General features: G+C 46.4%; 1 protein-coding gene across 1 annotated transcript in view; it reads left to right on the top strand.

Moving 5' to 3' along the window:
• The first annotated feature begins 6,277 nt into the window (after positions 1-6,277).
• LOC138638877 (WAP four-disulfide core domain protein 8-like) overlaps positions 6,278-19,566 on the top strand; it is a 78,562-nt gene continuing 65,273 nt past the window's right edge. The window contains exon 1 of the mRNA XM_069728581.1: positions 6,278-6,966. The gene's annotated coding sequence lies outside the window, so the exon portion shown is untranslated. The remainder of the gene's footprint in view (positions 6,967-19,566) is intronic.

Raw genomic sequence — 19,566 nt, 5'->3', positions numbered from 1 at the left:
GGGGGGAATTATGAGCGCCATCAGCCATGCATAGGGAGGGGGGGGAATTATGAGCGCCATCAGCCATGCATAGGGAGGGGAGGGGGGGAATTATGAGCCATCAGCCATGCATAGGGAGGGGAGGGGGGGAATTATGAGCCATCAGCCATGCATAGGGAGGGGGGGGAATTATGAGCGCCATCAGCCATGCATAGGGAGGGGAGGGGGGGAATTATGAGCCATCAGCCATGCATAGGGAGGGGAGGGGGGGCAATTATGAGCGCCATCAGCCATGCATAGGGAGGGGAGGGGGGGGAATTATGAGCGCCATCAGCCATGCATAGGGAGGGGAGGGGGGGGGGAATTATGAGCACCATCAGCCATGCATAGGGAGGGGGGGGAATTATGAGCGCCATCAGCCATGCATAGGGAGGGGAGGGGGAATTATGAGCGCCATCAGCCATGCATAGGGAGGGGGGGGAATTATGAGCGCCATCAGCCATGCATAGGGAGGGGAGGGGGGGAATTATGAGCCATCAGCCATGCATAGGGAGGGGAGGGGGGGAATTATGAGCCATCAGCCATGCATAGGGAGGGGGGGGAATTATGAGCGCCATCAGCCATGCATAGGGAGGGGAGGGGGGGAATTATGAGCCATCAGCCATGCATAGGGAGGGGAGGGGGGGCAATTATGAGCGCCATCAGCCATGCATAGGGAGGGGAGGGGGTGGAATTATGAGCGCCATCAGCCATGCATAGGTAGGGGAGGGGGGGGGGGAATTATGAGCACCATCAGCCATGCATAGGGAGGGGAGGGGGGGGGGAATTATGAGCACCATCAGCCATGCATAGGGAGGGGAGGGGGGGAATTATGAGCACCATCAGCCATGCATAGGGAGGGGAGGGGGGGGGGAATTATGAGCGCCATCAGCCATGCATAGGGAGGGGAAGGGGGGGGGAATTATGAGCACCATCAGCCATGCATAGGGAGGGGAGGGGGGGGGAATTATGAGCGCCATCAGCCATGCATAGGGAGGGGAGGGGGGGAATTATGAGCACCATCAGCCATGCATAGGGAGGGGAGGGGGGGAATTATGAGCCATCAGCCATGCATAGGCAGGGGAGGGGGGGGGGGGAATTATGAGCGCCATCAGCCATGCATAGGGAGGGGAGGGGGGGGAATTATGAGCGCCATCAGCCATGCATAGGCAGGGGAGGGGGGGGGAATTATGAGCGCCATCAGCCATGCATAGGGAGGGGAGGGGGGGGGGAATTATGAGCACCATCAGCCATGCATAGGGAGGGGAGGGGGGGAATTATGAGCGCCATCAGCCATGCATAGGCAGGGGAGGGGGGGGGAATTATGAGCGCCATCAGCCATGCATAGGGAGGGGAGGGGGGGGAATTATGAGCGCCATCAGCCATGCATAGGGAGGGGAGGGGGGGGAATTATGAGCGCCATCAGCCATGCATAGGGAGGGGAGGGGGGGGAATTATGAGCGCCATCAGCCATGCATAGGGAGGGGAGGGGGGGAATTATGAGCGCCATCAGCCATGCATAGGGAGGGGAGGTGGGGAATTATGAGCACCTTCAGCCATGCATAGGCAGGGGAGGGGGGGGGAATTATGAGCGCCATCAGCCATGCATAGGGAGGGGAGGGGGGGGGGAATTATGAGCACCATCAGCCATGCATAGGGAGGGGAGGGGGGGAATTATGAGCGCCATCAGCCATGCATAGGCAGGGGAGGGGGGGGGGAATTATGAGCGCCATCAGCCATGCATAGGGAGGGGAGGGGGGGGGAATTATGAGCGCCATCAGCCATGCATAGGGAGGGGAGGGGGGGGAATTATGAGCGCCATCAGCCATGCATAGGGAGGGGAGGGGGGGAATTATGAGCACCTTCAGCCATGCATAGGCAGGGGAGGGGGTGGGGAATTATGAGCGCCATCAGCCATGCATAGGGAGGGGAGGGGGGGGAATTATGAGCGCCATCAGCCATGCATAGTGAGGGGAGGGGGGGGGGGAATTATGAGCACCTTCAGCCATGCATAGGGAGGGGAGGGGGGGAATTATGAGCGCCATCAGCCATGCATAGGGAGGGGAGGGGGGGAATTATGAGCACCATCAGCCATGCATAGGGAGGGGAGGGGGGGAATTATGAGCGCCATCAGCCATGCATAGGGAGGGGAGGGGGGGAATTATGAGCACCTTCAGCCATGCATAGGCAGGGGAGGGGGGGGGAATTATGAGCGCCATCAGCCATGCATAGGGAGGGGAGGGGGGGAATTATGAGCACCTTCAGCCATGCATAGGCAGGGGAGGGGGGGGGAATTATGAGCGCCATCAGCCATGCATAGGGAGGGGAGGAGGGGGAATTATGAGCGCCATCAGCCATGCATAGGGAGGGGAGGGGGGGAATTATGAGCACCTTCAGCCATGCATAGGCAGGGGAGGGGGGGGAATTATGAGCACCATCAGCCATGCATAGGGAGGGGGGGGGGAATTATGAGCACCATCAGCCATGCATAGGGAGGGGAGGGGGGGAATTATGAGCGCCATCAGCCATGCATAGGCAGGGGAGGGGGGGGGAATTATGAGCACCATCAGCCATGCATAGGGAGGGGAGGGGGGGGGGAATTATGAGCACCATCAGCCATGCATAGGCAGGGGGGGGGGGAATTATGAGCGCCATCAGCCATGCATAGGGAGGGGAGGGGGGGGAATTATGAGCGCCATCAGCCATGCATAGGGAGGGGAGGGGGGGGAATTATGAGCGCCATCAGCCATGCATAGGGAGGGGAGGAGGGGGAATTATGAGCGCCATCAGCCATGCATAGGGAAGGGAGGGGGGGAATTATGAGCACCTTCAGCCATGCATAGGGAGGGGAGGGGGGGGGGAATTATGAGCACCATCAGCCATGCATTGGGAGGGGAGGGGGGGAATTATGAGCGCCATCAGCCATGCATAGGCAGGGGAGGGGGGGGGAATTATGAGCACCATCAGCCATGCATAGGGAGGGGAGGGGGGGGGAATTATGAGCACCATCAGCCATGCATAGGGAGGGGAGGGGGGGAATTATGAGCGCCATCAGCCATGCATAGGCAGGGGAGGGGGGGGGAATTATGAGCGCCATCAGCCATGCATAGGGAGGGGAGGGGGGGGAATTATGAGCGCCATCAGCCATGCATAGGGAGGGGAGGGGGGGAATTATGAGCGCCATCAGCCATGCATAGGGAGGGGAGGGGGGGAATTATGAGCGCCATCAGCCATGCATAGGGAGGGGAGGGGGGGAATTATGAGCACCTTCAGCCATGCATAGGCAGGGGAGGGGGGGGGAATTATGAGCGCCATCAGCCATGCATAGGGAGGGGAGGGGGGGGAATTATGAGCGCCATCAGCCATGCATAGTGAGGGGAGGGGGGGGGAATTATGAGCACCATCAGCCATGCATAGGGAGGGGAGGGGGGGAATTATGAGCACCTTCAGCCATGCATAGGCAGGGGAGGGGGGGGGAATTATGAGCGCCATCAGCCATGCATAGGGAGGGGAGGGGGGGAATTATGAGCACCTTCAGCCATGCATAGGCAGGGAAGGGGGGGGAATTATGAGCGCCATCAGCCATGCATAGGGAGGGGAGGAGGGGGAATTATGAGCGCCATCAGCCATGCATAGGGAGGGGAGGGGGGGAATTATGAGCACCTTCAGCCATGCATAGGCAGGGGAGGGGGGGGGGGAATTATGAGCGCCATCAGCCATGCATAGGGAGGGGAGGGGGGGGAATTATGAGCGCCATCAGCCATGCATAGGGAGGGGAGGGGGGGAATTATGAGCGCCATCAGCCATGCATAGGGAGGGGAGGGGGGGAATTATGAGCGCCATCAGCCATGCATAGGCAGGGGAGGGGGGGGAATTATGAGCCCCATCAGCCATGCATAGGGAGGGGAGGGGGGGGGAATTATGAGCACCATCAGCCATGCATAGGGAGGGGAGGGGGGGAATTATGAGCGCCATCAGCCATGCATAGGGAGGGGAGGGGGGGGAATTATGAGCCCCATCAGCCATGCATAGGGAGGGGAGGGGGGGGGAATTATGAGCACCATCAGCCATGCATAGGGAGGGGAGGGGGGGAATTATGAGCGCCATTAGCCATGCATAGGGAGGGGAGGGGGGGAATTATGAGCACCTTCAGCCATGCATAGGGAGGGGAGGGGGGGGGAATTATGAGCGCCATCAGCCATGCATAGGGAGGGGGGGGGAATTATGAGCCCCATCAGCCATGCATAGGGAGGGGAGGGGTGGGGAATTATGAGGCCATCAGCCATGCATAGGGAGGGGAGGGGAGGGGGAATTATGAGCGCCATCAGCCATGCATAGGGAGGGGAGGGGTGGGGAATTATGAGCGCCATCAGCCATGCATAGGGAGGGGAGGGGGAATTATGAGCGCCATCAGCCATGCATAGGGAGGGGAGGGGGGGGAATTATGAGCGCCATCAGCCATGCATAGGGAGGGGGGGAATTATGAGCGCCATCAGCCATGCATAGGGAGGGGGGGGAATTATGAGCGCCATCAGCCATGCATAGGGAGGGGGGGGAATTATGAGCACCATCAGCCATGCATAGGGAGGGGAGGGGGGGGGGGAATTATGAGCGCCATCAGCCATGCATAGGGAGGGGAGGGGGAATTATGAGCGCCATCAGCCATGCATAGGGAGGGGGGGAATTATGAGCGCCATCAGCCATGCATAGGGAGGGGGGGGAATTATGAGCGCCATCAGCCATGCATAGGGAGGGGGGGGAATTATGAGCACCATCAGCCATGCATAGGGAGGGGAGGGGGGGGGGAATTATGAGCGCCATCAGCCATGCATAGGGAGGGGAGGGGGAATTATGAGCGCCATCAGCCATGCATAGGGAGGGGAGGGGGGGAATTATGAGCGCCATCAGCCATGCATAGGGAGGGGGGGAATTATGAGCGCCATCAGCCATGCATAGGGAGGGGGGGGAATTATGAGCGCCATCAGCCATGCATAGGGAGGGGGGGGGAATTATGAGCACCATCAGCCATGCATAGGGAGGGGAGGGGGGGGGGAATTATGAGCGCCATCAGCCATGCATAGGGAGGGGGGGAATTATGAGCGCCATCAGCCATGCATAGGGAGGGGGGGGAATTATGAGCGCCATCAGCCATGCATAGGGAGGGGGGGGAATTATGAGCACCATCAGCCATGCATAGGGTGGGGAGGGGGGGGAATTATGAGCGCCATCAGCCATGCATAGGGAGGGGAGGGGGAATTATGAGCGCCATCAGCCATGCATAGGGAGGGGAGGGGTGGGGAATTATGAGCGCCATCAGCCATGCATAGGGAGGGGAGGGGGAATTATGAGCGCCATCAGCCATGCATAGGGAGGGGAGGGGGGGGAATTATGAGCGCCATCAGCCATGCATAGGGAGGGGAGGGGGGGAATTATGAGCCATCAGCCATGCATAGGGGGGGGAATTATGAGCCATCAGTGTTAAAAATCGTTATTGTGCAAAAATATCTAATCAAGACTTAACCAGGTGCGTTATTCTTAAAAGAAAAATGTCATGATATTCTGACGAAAGTATAGTGGTTTATTGAGTTATCCACCATCGCAGCAAAAACATAAAAGGTAGATGAAACAATTACAAACAGAGTGTCCATGTGTAGATATCAGCGCTTCTCCTGTTACTCATCTTTCCAGGGTCCTGAATGGTAGAAGTCATCTGTCTGTGTGAAAGTCTGAAGTCATCATGGCATGGAGTAGCTAACAGCTGTTGTTCCTCGTGTCTTGTCTCATGTCCATGGAGAATGATGGTGAAGGAAGGGAGGTGACCGTCCCACGTGACAAAAAGCCCCCCACCCTCCTTAGAGACGTTATTTATATGGTTTCTACAGATCACGTGTCTTCTGTATATGGAGTTAACTTATACTCTGAGCTACATACACAGAAATAGCTTTTCATAGTGTCAGCAAGAAGCAATGTGCTCAGTACAGAATAAAAATAAGAATAATTAATATTTAACAATTCCCCCTTTTGAGGGTGACAGACATTGATTGGAACCCTCAAATTAAAATATTAATAAAATCTTCTTTCTTCTTTGGCAAAATGATGTAATAAATAACATCAATAATAATATTGTTATATGTTCTCAATAATATAATGATATGTAACTTCATGTTATGGTAGGCCGTGACTAATATTCATATAAAATATATATATATATACTTCCCTATATCTACTTGAAGCATCTCAGGTCTGATGTCATCTGGTCTTCATATTGATGTCTTCTTGATTCTTTTAAACAATCTTTATTATAAGTCTTTTCTAATAGATGATAACATGTAGATATGTAGAGACTGTGTGTCATGTGTCAATCAAAGTCCATAAAATCAAATGTTGATAAGAAAACAAAGTCCATAGATGAAATGTAGCTTTAATATCTGTGTAGTGTCACCTTTAGAGACCTGGACTTACATTGGCTCGCCTTGGAAATCATCTGGAATCCTCATATCGTCCGCACTGGTCTTGGAACAGGTGTGACGTCTTTGGTCAGCACAGCAAGGGTTACATTGACTCTTCCTTGCCAAATATAGCACCATAACCAGTCCCTAGTGCACAGGACACATGTCAGGGTTATTACCTGACAATTACCTGAGTGTTCACCAGCTTTCATGGAAGTCTTATAGGTGATAGGAAACCACTGGAACGTGATAACACCGTTCATCTTTGATACTGTACTCAGTTGTCAGTGATGGATGCTGTAGTTGTGAGTGGTGACATGAATTGCATTTGACACAGTCTATTACTCAGAAATCATAGCATTGTTACCTTGTGGAACTTCTGGATAACGGCTTTTCTTCTTGCAACTTTTTAGAATCAGTTGAAAATATGAAAAGTCTTTATTAACGTATCTCCGGTATCTTGATTGAAGTCTTCATTCCCTATTCTATACCAAATCTGGTAATTTTCCTAACTTATAATATCACAGCGTACCATAGCAATCAATAATATCCATATAATTATTAAATGATATTAAAATGGAATTTATATTTGGAAAATAAAATAATAATAATAATAATAATAATAATAAATGATAGTATATTATTAACCATATTCTTCATGTGATTGGACATTTTTATGTCATAGGTGTAATTTCTTTTTGAACCCATAGATGTCAGTATGTCTTTTATGTAACAAGTGCTGATATTTATTATTAAAACTTTATTAATTTATGTTCAGTAGACCAATAATATGTAAGTATGTATAGCCATGAACCAAAATAAGAATATATATATGAATGAATGAATGAGTGAAAGAATTGTATTTAACTTGGAATTGAAACATTTCTTATATAATGAAACCATATGATCACTATATTTGATAAAGCAATATGCTTGTAGACATTACTCTATTAAATATTGATTTTTCCTTTATGAAAAATAAGAATGAAAAATAAAAATTGAAAGAAAAGTGGAAAAAAAATGAAAAATAAAAATGAGAATAAAAAATAAAAATAAAAATAAGGCCTTTATATGTTGATGACAAATGCTGAGATTATGTCTCAGTAACACATTCCCTTAATATTTTCCTCATGTAGATGTTGTCATAACCTTGGATCACCAAAATATTGAAATTATGCAGCTTTGCATATAATACCCTTCATTAGAGGAAAAAATGACTTTTATAATATGTATTGTTATTATACCCAATAATACCTTATTAATATTTCTTCTTTATTAAAATGTGTGAAGAAGAGGTATTGATGAAATGTGATGATGTGATCATGATCAAAAACACATTTCCCCCTTAATATCAAAAAATATTATTTTATGAAAAAATTAATTTGTAAAAACCCAAGTGAAAAATCATTATTTTTATAACTGTCATAGTAACATAGTAACATAGTAACATAGTTAGTAAGGCCGAAAAAAGACATTTGTCCATCCAGTTCAGCCTATATTCCATCATAATAAATACCCAGATCTACGTCCTTCTACAGAACCTAATAATTGTATGATACAATATTGTTCTGCTCCAGGAAGACATCCAGGCCTCTCTTGAACCCCTCGACTGAGTTCGCCATCACCACCTCCTCAGGCAAGCAATTCCAGATTCTCACTGCCCTAACAGTATCAACTTGTGCCATATATTTGTTTGAAGATGTGTACTCATCTATGTAACCATAAAAAAACACTGAATATGAAAAAAATTATAATTTGGAAAATGTTATTGTACTTATTCACTAATAATCACTAAAGAAATATATGTTGAATAATAATATTTAAATATATCTTAATATTCTAATAATTTAACTGAATCTTATTATTTATTAAACACAAAGTTGTTGTTTTTTTTGTTTTTTTTTTCAAACATACCATAAATCATGAGGCCTCAGTCAAACTGTGCATCCACATTCCACATTCCACATTCCACGCTCTGGTCACTCTTACATTACACACTTAGCATTAGGTTCACTCAGCAGCTGCCCATACACTTCTCTGTTACCTGTCACTCAGACGGTGACACACATAGACGTTGACAATGTATATTTCACATACACATATATTAACCCAAAATATTGTATCCTAATTATCAATCAATGCGCATTGTAATCTATTAAATTTAGTATTCTAATATTCCTTTGAATATTCCCCAAATATTATCTAACACTATGTTTTAACCTATAGAAAGGACTCCTCCATTTACAAGAAACCCGAGTTGAATGTTCCAACGCTATTTCGGTACAGGAATCCATTTGCATGTAAAGCTGAGGAAAATTCCTAAAACTAAAAAAACAAGACTATATGATATTTCTTAACTCACATATGTCACACCATGCACCATGCAGTGGGAGGAAAAAAAAAAACACGTTTTAGATTATTACAGAAAGAAAATTTACATGTAGTACACACATTTTTAGGTTGTTAGATATATTATTTATTTTTAAGTGTTAATATAGCTTCCTGTGTGAATAAGACATAAATTCATGAAACAGGTATTTTTTTTGTTCAATCCTCGCTTTGAAAGTAAAATTCTAAGGGAAAATGAAAGATAAAGGTTAATTTCATATTTATTTCAAAACAAAATAATTTAGATATCTTATACATATGTATATATTTAATAAATGTATTTAATGTAATTCTAAATATTTTTTTACTGGAGTAAATTTTAATTATTTCACTATACATATAAAAATACAGTTAATATAATCTCTACTTATACAAATATGCTACAGTATTTACTGTATACTATATTAATATATGTAACTGCAGAATTATATTGAATAAAATAATTACATATTAATAAATAATACATTGTATAACATCATATAATATAATTACATTTTTAGCCAATTCCTATCCCAAAATGTAGCTAAATGCTTTATTTAGTAAGGTCATTTTTAACCCTATGGACTCTTTGAAGAGCTGCTGTGATAATGGAGTGTTCAGCTGAGCTCCCCCTGGGATACTCACCTGCTTCCGTCTGTCAGTCTCCGCCATCTTTACAGACAGATCTGACCCTTCAGATTTTAAATCTTTCAGATAAATTTCTTTAATAGACTCCTGAATCTTTTCATAGGGTTTATAGCAAATATGTAATTTTCTTCGTACTTCATAGATTTGATTTTGGATCAGATTTGAAGATTTTGATTTTGGCTTTTGATAAGATTGAATTCTGACTGGTTTCAAAAAACTTAGTAAAATGTGTTTTCCTTTCAAGATTCTCGTGTTTTCTAGAAAAATCTAGGGATTGGGCGCATTCGTATAAAGAATTTTTCTGTGTAGCAATTGCACGAGATACAGGATTTAAGAATTTAAACTTGTTTACAAAACAATTTATCATGGATTGTTGATTCAAATTCGTACAGACCAATTTATAAATCCTTTCAAAAATGGACATGAATGTAAAAGTACATTCTTCCCGGCCAATCTTCAATTTTAGAAGAATATCAAGATCTGGATAATTTTCTTTCAATCCACAGAAAATCAAAATTCTTAATCTTTCTACATCAGTCATCTTTTCGTGGAACTCATCAGTCTACATTTTTAGTGAGAGTCTTCTGGAGAAGATTACCGGAAGCCAAATTTTAAACAAATTATTTCTCTGCACATTAGTCAAATCAAACTTATCAGCAAAACTCTCAAATATCTCTGAATTTCTGCACACATGGATTTTGTCATCATATGCAGGAATGATTTTGCATAATTTTAGCAGGATTTTCCTAGATTTAGGTTGGAGTTGGGCCTCTGAGTCGTCTATTTTTAGTGGCCCTTGTACATCTGTCCCTCGTAGATCATCTTTGTCAATTGTCATGTCTCCTTCACTTCCTCCATCTTGTTTTTCATCTTGTGTCACAAAGTCAATGTCACTTTGGGTGGTCATCGTCATCACAGATACGTGCGTCACATCTTTCTCACTCTTCTCATTACAGTCAATCTTGGGAACATCATTCGTTTCCTTAGAAATTCTTTCTACACTGTCTTTTTTGGACTTCTCTGTCACAAACTCGTTAAATACATAAACCATATGTAAAATATTTTTAAGTTGCTCTTTTTCTTTTTTTCCTAAACATTAGCTTAGAATCTAAATTCAAATTCGCAGTTCTGCATTCTGCAAATAAATTAGACCAAAATATTTCTAAGCTAGATCCGTACAAACTTACAAATTCTATCTGACTTGATTTAGAATATGAATTTATCAAATCCATTTGTCTTACCTTGAAATCTCAGCTTGTAGTCCCTTTGCTTTTACAACGCTGGGCTCCGGACTTCAGCACGGCTATTTTTAGCACATCTATCTTCAGCACTACCAGTGCTTGCTGTCAATCCGTCTGACACCTGTTAAAGTCTTCGTAATTCGTAGGTTCTTGTGAGATCTTTGTGACTTGAAGTGGAATTCCTGAATACTTGCACAATCTAGCGGAACTCTTCTGTCTTCCCCCGTGTGCAAGAAGAAGGAAATTCACGCAAAAATAGCACAAAAAATCAAAACTGGCTGGCTAGGCCAAATGTTAAAAATCGTTATTGCGCAAAAATATCTAATCAAGACTTAACCAGGTGCGTTATTCTTAAAAGAAAAATGTCATGATATTCTGACGAAAGTATAGTGGTTTATTGAGTTATCCACCATCGCAGCAAAAACATTAAAGGTAGATGAAACAATTACAAACAGAGTGTCCATGTGTAGATATCAGCGCTTCTCCTGTTACTCATCTTTCCAGGGTCCTGAATGGTAGAAGTCATCTGTCTGTGTGAAAGTCTGAAGTCATCATGGCATGGAGTAGCTAACAGCTGCTGTTCCTCGTGTCTTGTCTCATGTCCATGGAGAATGATGGTGAAGGAAGGCAGGTGACCGTCCCACGTGACAAAAAGCCCCCCACCCTCCTTAGATACATTATTTATATGGTTTCTACAGATCACGTGTCCTCTGTATATGGAGTTAACTTATACTCTGAGCTACATACACAGAAATAGCTTTTCATAGTGTCAGCAAGAAACCATGTGCTCAGTACAGAATAAAAATAAGAATAATTAATATTTAACAATCAGCCATGCATAGGGAGGGAGGGAGGGGGAATTATGAGCGCCATCAGCCATGCACAGGGAGGGGGGGGGAATTATGAGCACCATCAGCCATGCATAGGGAGGGAGGGGGGGAATTATGAGCCATCAGCCATGCATAGGGAGGGAGGGGGGGGGAATTATGAGCCATCAGCCATGCATAGGGAGGGGGGGGAATTATGAGCCATGCATACAGGAGGAGGGGAGGGGGATATGAGCCATGGCCATTATACAATATGGAGCATCATGTGGGGCCATTATACAGTATGGAGCATCATGTGTGGCCATTATACAGTATGGAGCATCATGTGCGGCCATTATACAGTATTGAGCATCATGTGCGGTCATTATACAGTATGGAGCATCATGTGCGGCCATTATACAGTATGGAGCATCATGTGGGGTCATTATACAGTATGGAGCATCATGTGTGGCCATTATACAGTATGGAGCATCATGTGTGGCCATTATACAGTATGGAGCATCATGTGTGGCCATTATACAGTATGGAGCATCATGTGCGGCCATTATACAGTATTGAGCATCATGTGCGGTCATTATACAGTATGGAGCATCATGTGGGGTCATTATACAGTATGGAGCATCATGTGTGGCCATTATACAGTATGGAGCATCATGTGTGGCCATTATACAGTATGGAGCATCATGTGCGGCCATTATACAGTATTGAGCATCATGTGTGGTCATTATAAAGTATGGAGCATCATGTGCGGTCATTATACAGTATGGAGCATCATGTGCGGCCATTATACAGTATGGAGCATCATGTGGGGTCATTATACAGTATGGAGCATCATGTGCGGTCATTATACAGTATTGAGCATCATGTGGGGCCATTATACAGTGTGGAGCATCATGTGCGGTCATTATACAGTATGGAGCATCATGTGGGGCCATTGTAAAGTATGGAGCATCATGTATGGCCATTATACAGTATGGAGCATCATGTGGGGCCATTATAAAGTATGGAGCATCATGTATGGCCATTATACAGTATGGAGCATCATGTGAGGTCATTATACAATATTGAGCATCATGTGCGGTCATTATACAGTATTGAGCATCATGTGTGTTCATTGTACAGTATGGAGCATCATGTGCGGCCATTATACAGTATTGAGCATCATGTGGGGCCATTATAAAGTATGGAGCATCATGTATGGCCATTATACAGTATGGAGCATCATGTGCGGTCATTATACAGTATGGAGCATCATGTGTGGCCATTATACAGTATGGAGCATCATGTGCGGCCATTATACAGTATGGAGCATCATGTGCGGCCATTATACAGTATGGAGCATCATGTGCGGTCATTATACAGTATTGAGCATCATGTGCGGCCATTATACAGTATGGAGCATCATGTGTGGTCATTATACAGTATTGAGCATCATGTGCGGTCATTATACAGTATGGAGCATCATGTGCGGTCATTATACAGTATTGAGCATCATGTGTGGCCATTATACAGTATTGAGCATCATGTGAGGTCATTATACAGTATGGAGCACTGTGTGGCCATTATACAGTATGGAGCATCATGTGCGGTCATTATACAGTATTGAGCATCATGTGCGGTCATTATACAGTATTGAGCATCATGTGAGGTCATTATACAGTATGGAGCACTGTGTGGCCGTTATACAGTATGGAGCACTGTGTGGCCATTATACAGGATGGAGCATCATGTAGGGCCATTATACAGTATGTGGAGCACTGCGTAGCCATTATACAGTATGGAGCACTGCGTGGCCATATTTTTTTGGTTTTAATTATTGTATATGAAACAGTGTGATCAGCAGTGCTGAATGGGTGTGGTTGGGACTTGGATATGGGTGTGATTAGTTGTGAAATGGGTGTGGTCAGAGGCGTGGCCCAAAATTTGCCGCGGTGCACTACGTACGCCGCAACCTTTACACCTTTTTCCCTTCTTCAAAAGTTGGGGGTATGGTACCGCATTTCCCAGATCACAGCAAGTACCGCAAATCCCATAGGGAATGAATGAAACCAAACACAGTGTTGCCGTAAGTGATCCGTTACGCGGCAGATGCAGAAAAACTGCCCGATCTGCTGCAAAAGGCGACTTTCACATCAGCGATTCTTGCCAAAGTCACTGCGGATAGTGTCATACTTACCAATGGGGGAGGCAGCACTAAAAGTGCCTAGGGCAGCAGAAACTCTAAATACGGCCCTGGTCATACTGGAAATATGTGGAGACGCAGTGATCTTTTATATGCGCCCATGTAATCCAGGAATTCCAGCCAGCGTCCTTCATTCCGACTGCAGCCAAAGCAGAGTGGACCTCCTGAAACACGGGGTGGTACTGAAAGAGGTACTCCAGCACGAAAGACCCCGTTACACTGGTGGCAGACAGCGGGATGTGATACCCAGTCTACAGGAGGAAAGGAATGAATGGAAAACAACTACCAGAAGTTAAAGAGGACTATATTAAAAGATCTAGTGGAAGCTCGAGGGTTAATCGCCAGCAACAAAACAAAAGCGGATTTGATAGCAGCCGTCATGGAACACGACAGTGCAACGCCCCCCAATATGAACATGGAGGAGACTGAATTCCAGAGGGAGGTAAAGAACAGACTGGCGTTCTATGGCCCAAACCCTGCAGTAGAGATCATACGAGAGGTGATGGCTGATGTGCGTACTGATCTGAAGGAAGAGATGGCCGAGCGGACCGGGATAGAGCTAGTCAAGATGGAAATGGCAGAGCGGACAAAAGTGGAGCTGGCCAAGATGGAGAGTCAGCGAGCAGGGGGAGCTCTGGCCTCCGCCCAGGTACCTTCAACAGTAAGCCACAAAAAGATCCAGTATAATGCCTTCCGACAGTTGGGGGAGGCAGAGGAAGACATTGATGGTTTTCTGCAGGACTTTGAGCGGCAGTGTGCCCTTCATCAAGTGAAGCCGGAGGAACGGGTTCAGATTCTGGCCAGCAAGCTGACAGGCCGGGCAGCGGACGCCTATCGCACGGTACCTGATGAGGACTGTATGGACTATGAGCGGATCAAAGAAGTGATCTTTGCCCGGTATGCGCTGACACCAGAGGCATACCGCCAAAAGTTCCGCGGACTTATAAAACGAGTAACCGATACCCACGCTGAATGGGCCTGTAAATTACAGCGGTCACTACTACAGTGGGTACAAGGGAGCCAAGCAACCACTAAGGAGGACGTCCTCCAGCTCTTCTTGTTAGAACGATTCTTTAATGGACTAAACCCCGAGACACAGGAATGGCTTCGGGACAGGCGGCCAACGACTCTTTAGGAGGCCACTCGCCTGGCCGATGAACATCATGATGCCAGGAGCCCTCAGCTGTCCGGATCAAAGATGGTCTCTAGGGGTCCGCCCATGGACCTGGAGGCCCCCAAACCACAGAAGATTATAGGGAGACCAGCTAAAAACCCGGCCTACCACAGTCCCCCTGGGGCGCGATGCCACACCTGCCGTCAGCTGGGCCACCTCCAAAGACAATGTCCCAACCAGCTCAGCATACCCAGTGGCCAAAGGCGGGAACAGCTACCATCTCACCGGGCCGCTGTATACTGCTACCAAGGCGAAGCTGACCCAGCATTACGGGCTACGACTAACCAGGGGGTGGAAGAGATGGAGGAAGTGCTGCATGAAGTAGACCCCGTGCAGGCAGCCCGGACAGATAATCGACAACAGCATCGACAGGTCGTGTGGGTTAATGGGAAACTTATGCAGGGACTAAGAAATTCCGGGGCAACTTTGACCCTGGTGAAGCCTCATCTCGTCCGGGACCAAGAGAAGACGGACGGGACAGTGGCAGTCCGTGTAGCAGGGGGAGCCATACATCGACTGCCCACTGCCAGGATTCACCTGAACTGGGGAGTCGGGGATGGCCTTGTTGAGGTCAGCTTGTTGGAGGATTTAGAAGACCAAACCAGAAAAAACAAGGATCCCTAAAAAATAACTTTTAATCACAACAATTAAAAAGACTCTATTTTTTCCAATACAATAAAAAATTATATAATGTACCTAGAGAACCCTATAACGGACTACCATGAATCCTGCCTATCAGTGGAGGTTGGCACCCTATTTTACCGCGGTAGGCGCCCCCACTCCTCGACGGCTCACCCTTTTCAATCCCTAGCTGAACCTGCAATACAGGAAAACTGGTGAGCCCTAATGCACAATCCTATACTGATAACTGCTTGACAGTGGAGGTAGACACCCTAATTTTCTGCGGTAGGCGCCCCCACTCCTCGGCGGCTGACCCTAGGGTCTCTTACAATCCCTACAGTAAGGATAGACAAAAGATAATGTCCCAAATACACCTCCGATACCCGTGAAAAAAAACACAAAAAAATGAAAAAATAAATATAAAAAAGAAAAAGAAAAAAAGAGTTTGATTATGAGTGCAGCTCTATATGGCAGCGTAATAATGTATAATACCATAGATATACCCTCAAAAATAACCCTGAACCCAAACAAGTGTCACGTGGGCAAAGCAGAGGTTCAGTATTTAGGGCATTGGGTAGGAAGTGGGAAACAGCGACCAGAACCAGCCAAGATTGAGGCCATAGCCAAATGGCCCACCCCACGCACTAAAACCCAGGTCATGGCGTTTCTTGGGACAGCCGGGTATTACAGGAAATTCATCCCCAATTACAGCAGCGTATCCAAGCCCCTCACTGATCTGACCCGTAAGAACCAACCCCGCCAGGTAACCTGGACCCCAGAGTGTGAGGAAGCCTTCCGCCAGCTAAAGGACGCCCTCACCAATACCCCTGTATTGGCCACACCCGATCCAACTAAATGTTTCCTGGTTCACACAGACGCTTCTATGTTTGAATTGGGGGCAGTACTAAGCCAAGTCGGGCCGGACAGCCAAGAACACCCGGTAGCTTACCTGAGTCGGAAACTACTGCCCCATGAAGGTATGTGGCCATCGAGAAGGAGTGCCTGGCAGTAGTATGGGCACTCAAAAAGTTACAACCATATTTGTATGGACGACAGTTTTCCTTCCTAACGGACCATAATCCCCTAGTCTAGTTTAATCGGGTCTCCGGAGACAACGCCAGATTGCTGCGGTGGAGTTTAGCCCTACAACCTCTGGACTTCACCATCCACTACAGACCCGGAAAACAAAACGGTAACGCCGATGGACTAAGTCGACAAACGAAACTTGTACCAACCCCATAAACTTCAGTCATCCCCAAACCGATCCGTTAAGGATCAGACTGTGAATGCCGATCGCGTCGCTGAAAAGGGGAGCCGTGTTACATGTTACGGAACCACTCAGCACTCAGAATATGTTGTGCAGTTATATGTATGTATAATAGGTTCCATGTGAGACGCATGTCCCTAATCATCAGCCCACAGGCTGCGCCCCTGGGCAGAGGGGACACGATATTCCCCTTTTGTCCGCCCCCCACCTTTGTAATTCCCACAGTAAATATCGGCAGGCTCCGGCCCCCTGCGGCTATTCTAATGTATGTCTGGCCTGCCGCTTTTCTATTGGCCTGCCCTCTGTATCTGTGTGATATATTCTGTGTCCTGTGAGTAAAGTGTTGTCAGACTGGAAATATGTGGAGAAGCAGTGATCTTTTATATGCGCCCATGTAATCAAGCAATTCCAGCCAGCGTCCTTCATTCAGACTCCAGCCAAAGCAGAGTGGAGCTCCTGAAACACGGGGTGGTACTAAAAGAGGTACCCCAGCACGACAGACCCCGTTACAGGTATACTATGCGGTGTGTGTATATACCTGTGCACATAGTATGAGTATATATGAGAATATATGGGTGGGCATGGAGGAATCAGGCCTCATTCACGCATGCATTTTTCATGCGGTCTATTTCTTTTACTCACTTATAGGCTTTGTTCACACGTTGCGTTTTTGCTACTTTTTTTCCTGCTGTCTTGGCGGTAAATACGCTGCTATAAACAAGTTTTCCTGCATTTTTATTGTCTCTTGTGAACTCTGACAAAGTTTAGTGCACCCTTAAAAATCATGATGCAACTTCCTTAAGGTTTTCTCACCAAAAATGCAGCAAAACCTGATGCCTGCGTTTCTCCTGTGCTTTTCCACTTATCGATTACTTTCTATTGGTGAAAGAAGTGATGCGGCAGATTTAAAAAACGCAGCAGTTTGACAGATCCGTCCGGAATAAACCCCAAGACGTGCGTGAGATTTCTGAAGTCTCATAGACTTTGCTGGTTCTGGAAAACGCAGCAGAAAATTAGCAGAAAAAAGAACAAAAACGCAACTTGTCAACGTAACCATATAGCACCGTTATTTTCACCGCGCTTTCCCGACATCATCATCACTGTCCCTATTGTGGCTCACAATCTAGGTTCCCTATCAGTCTTTGGAGTGTGGGAGAACCAGAGGAAACCCACGAAACACAGGAGAACATACAAACCCCCAGCAGAGGTCGTACTTGGTCTCTCCATGGCTTCGCGGGTGGGAGACGTACCCGCTATAGTAGATGTCCACATGTCTGGGATTTTTGCAGAACTCTGATGTCTGTGAGGAAATCCTAGAAATGTCCTTTTCTGACTGAATTCTCGGTATTATTATGATGGTGAGAAGAAGCACTCAGGTTTCTCAAGATAAAATCACTGATGGTAAAATCCGACACACGGACCGAACGCTGATGGACATTATACTGTTTTTTGAGAAGAATCACTGCTGAGTGAATGAGGCCATAAGGAAAGTCTCTGTGTAAAGGCTCATACTCACCTGCGAGAAACTCGGATGAGTCTCGCACGTCAACACCCGGTGCTGCCGCCAGCTGAACGCTCCGATCTAAGTGCCGGGTGCAGTGCCGGCATTAACATGCGAGACTCATCCGAGTTTCTCGCAGGTGAGTATGAGCCCTTAATCTAGTCATGGCTGATTGGGACCCCCATAACCCCAGCACATGGCTTTTTTCTCACTTGTTCACCTCTCATTCCTTCATCTGGTCATTTGTTTTACACCACAACTATTCTGCAATGTGTGAACACAAGCTAAGGATGAAGGCACCGATGGTAAGCCTCCTGCAGTTTTCAGCCCTAGCAGAGTGGCGACTCTGTTCAGACTCGAGGAAAGAACTTGGTGCAGATTCTGTCGCAAATATATTTGCAGGACTACAATACCTGAATTAGCTGTGGATTTGTCGGGGAGAGGCAGTGGATTTAACCCCATGAAAATCCATCAAAGCACTGACAGATTGGAGATTTAGGAGCCGTCAACTTCTGTGGTGTGAACAAGATCCTAGATGTAACATTAAGGCTGGGTACATACAAACAAACAAAATCTGGACAGAGGTCTGTAGGTGATCTGTGTGGTGGTCTGTAGATCAACTGTATTGCGGTCTGTAGGTTGTCTGTATGGTGGTCTGTAGATCATCTGTATGCTGGTCAACACATTTTCTGTTTGGTGGTCTGTAGGTCATCTGTATAGCAGTCTGTAGGTCATCTGTATGCTGGTCTACACATTATCTGTGTGGTGGTCTGTAGGTCACGGATGTGGTGGTCTGTAGGTCATCTGTATGCTGGTCTACACATTATCTGTATGGTGATCTGTAGGTGATTTGTGTGGTGGTTTGTAGGTCAACTGTATAATGGTCTGTAGGTCATCTGTATGGTTGTCTGTAGATCATCTGTATGCTGGTCTACATATTATCTGTTTGGTCTGTAGGTCACCTGTATGGTGATCTGTAGGTGATTTGTGTGGTGGTCTGTAGGTCAACTGTATAATGGTCTGTAGGTCACCGGTGTGGTGGTCTGTAGGTCATCTGTATGCTGGTCTACACATTATCTGTTTGCTTTGTAGGTCACCTGTATGGTGATCTGTAGGTCATCTGTAGGTGATTTTTGTGGTGGTCTGTAGGTCACTGGTGTGGTGGTCTGTAGGTCATCTGTATGCTGGTCTACACATCATCTTTATGGTGGTCTGAGGTCATCTGTGTGGTGGTCTGTAGGTAATTTGTGTGGTGATCTGTAGGTCAACTT

The sequence above is a fragment of the Ranitomeya imitator genome, chromosome 5, assembly GCF_032444005.1.
Source record: "Ranitomeya imitator isolate aRanImi1 chromosome 5, aRanImi1.pri, whole genome shotgun sequence".
Taxonomy (NCBI): domain Eukaryota; kingdom Metazoa; phylum Chordata; class Amphibia; order Anura; family Dendrobatidae; genus Ranitomeya; species Ranitomeya imitator.
This window is presented reverse-complemented; position numbering and strand designations above follow the sequence as displayed.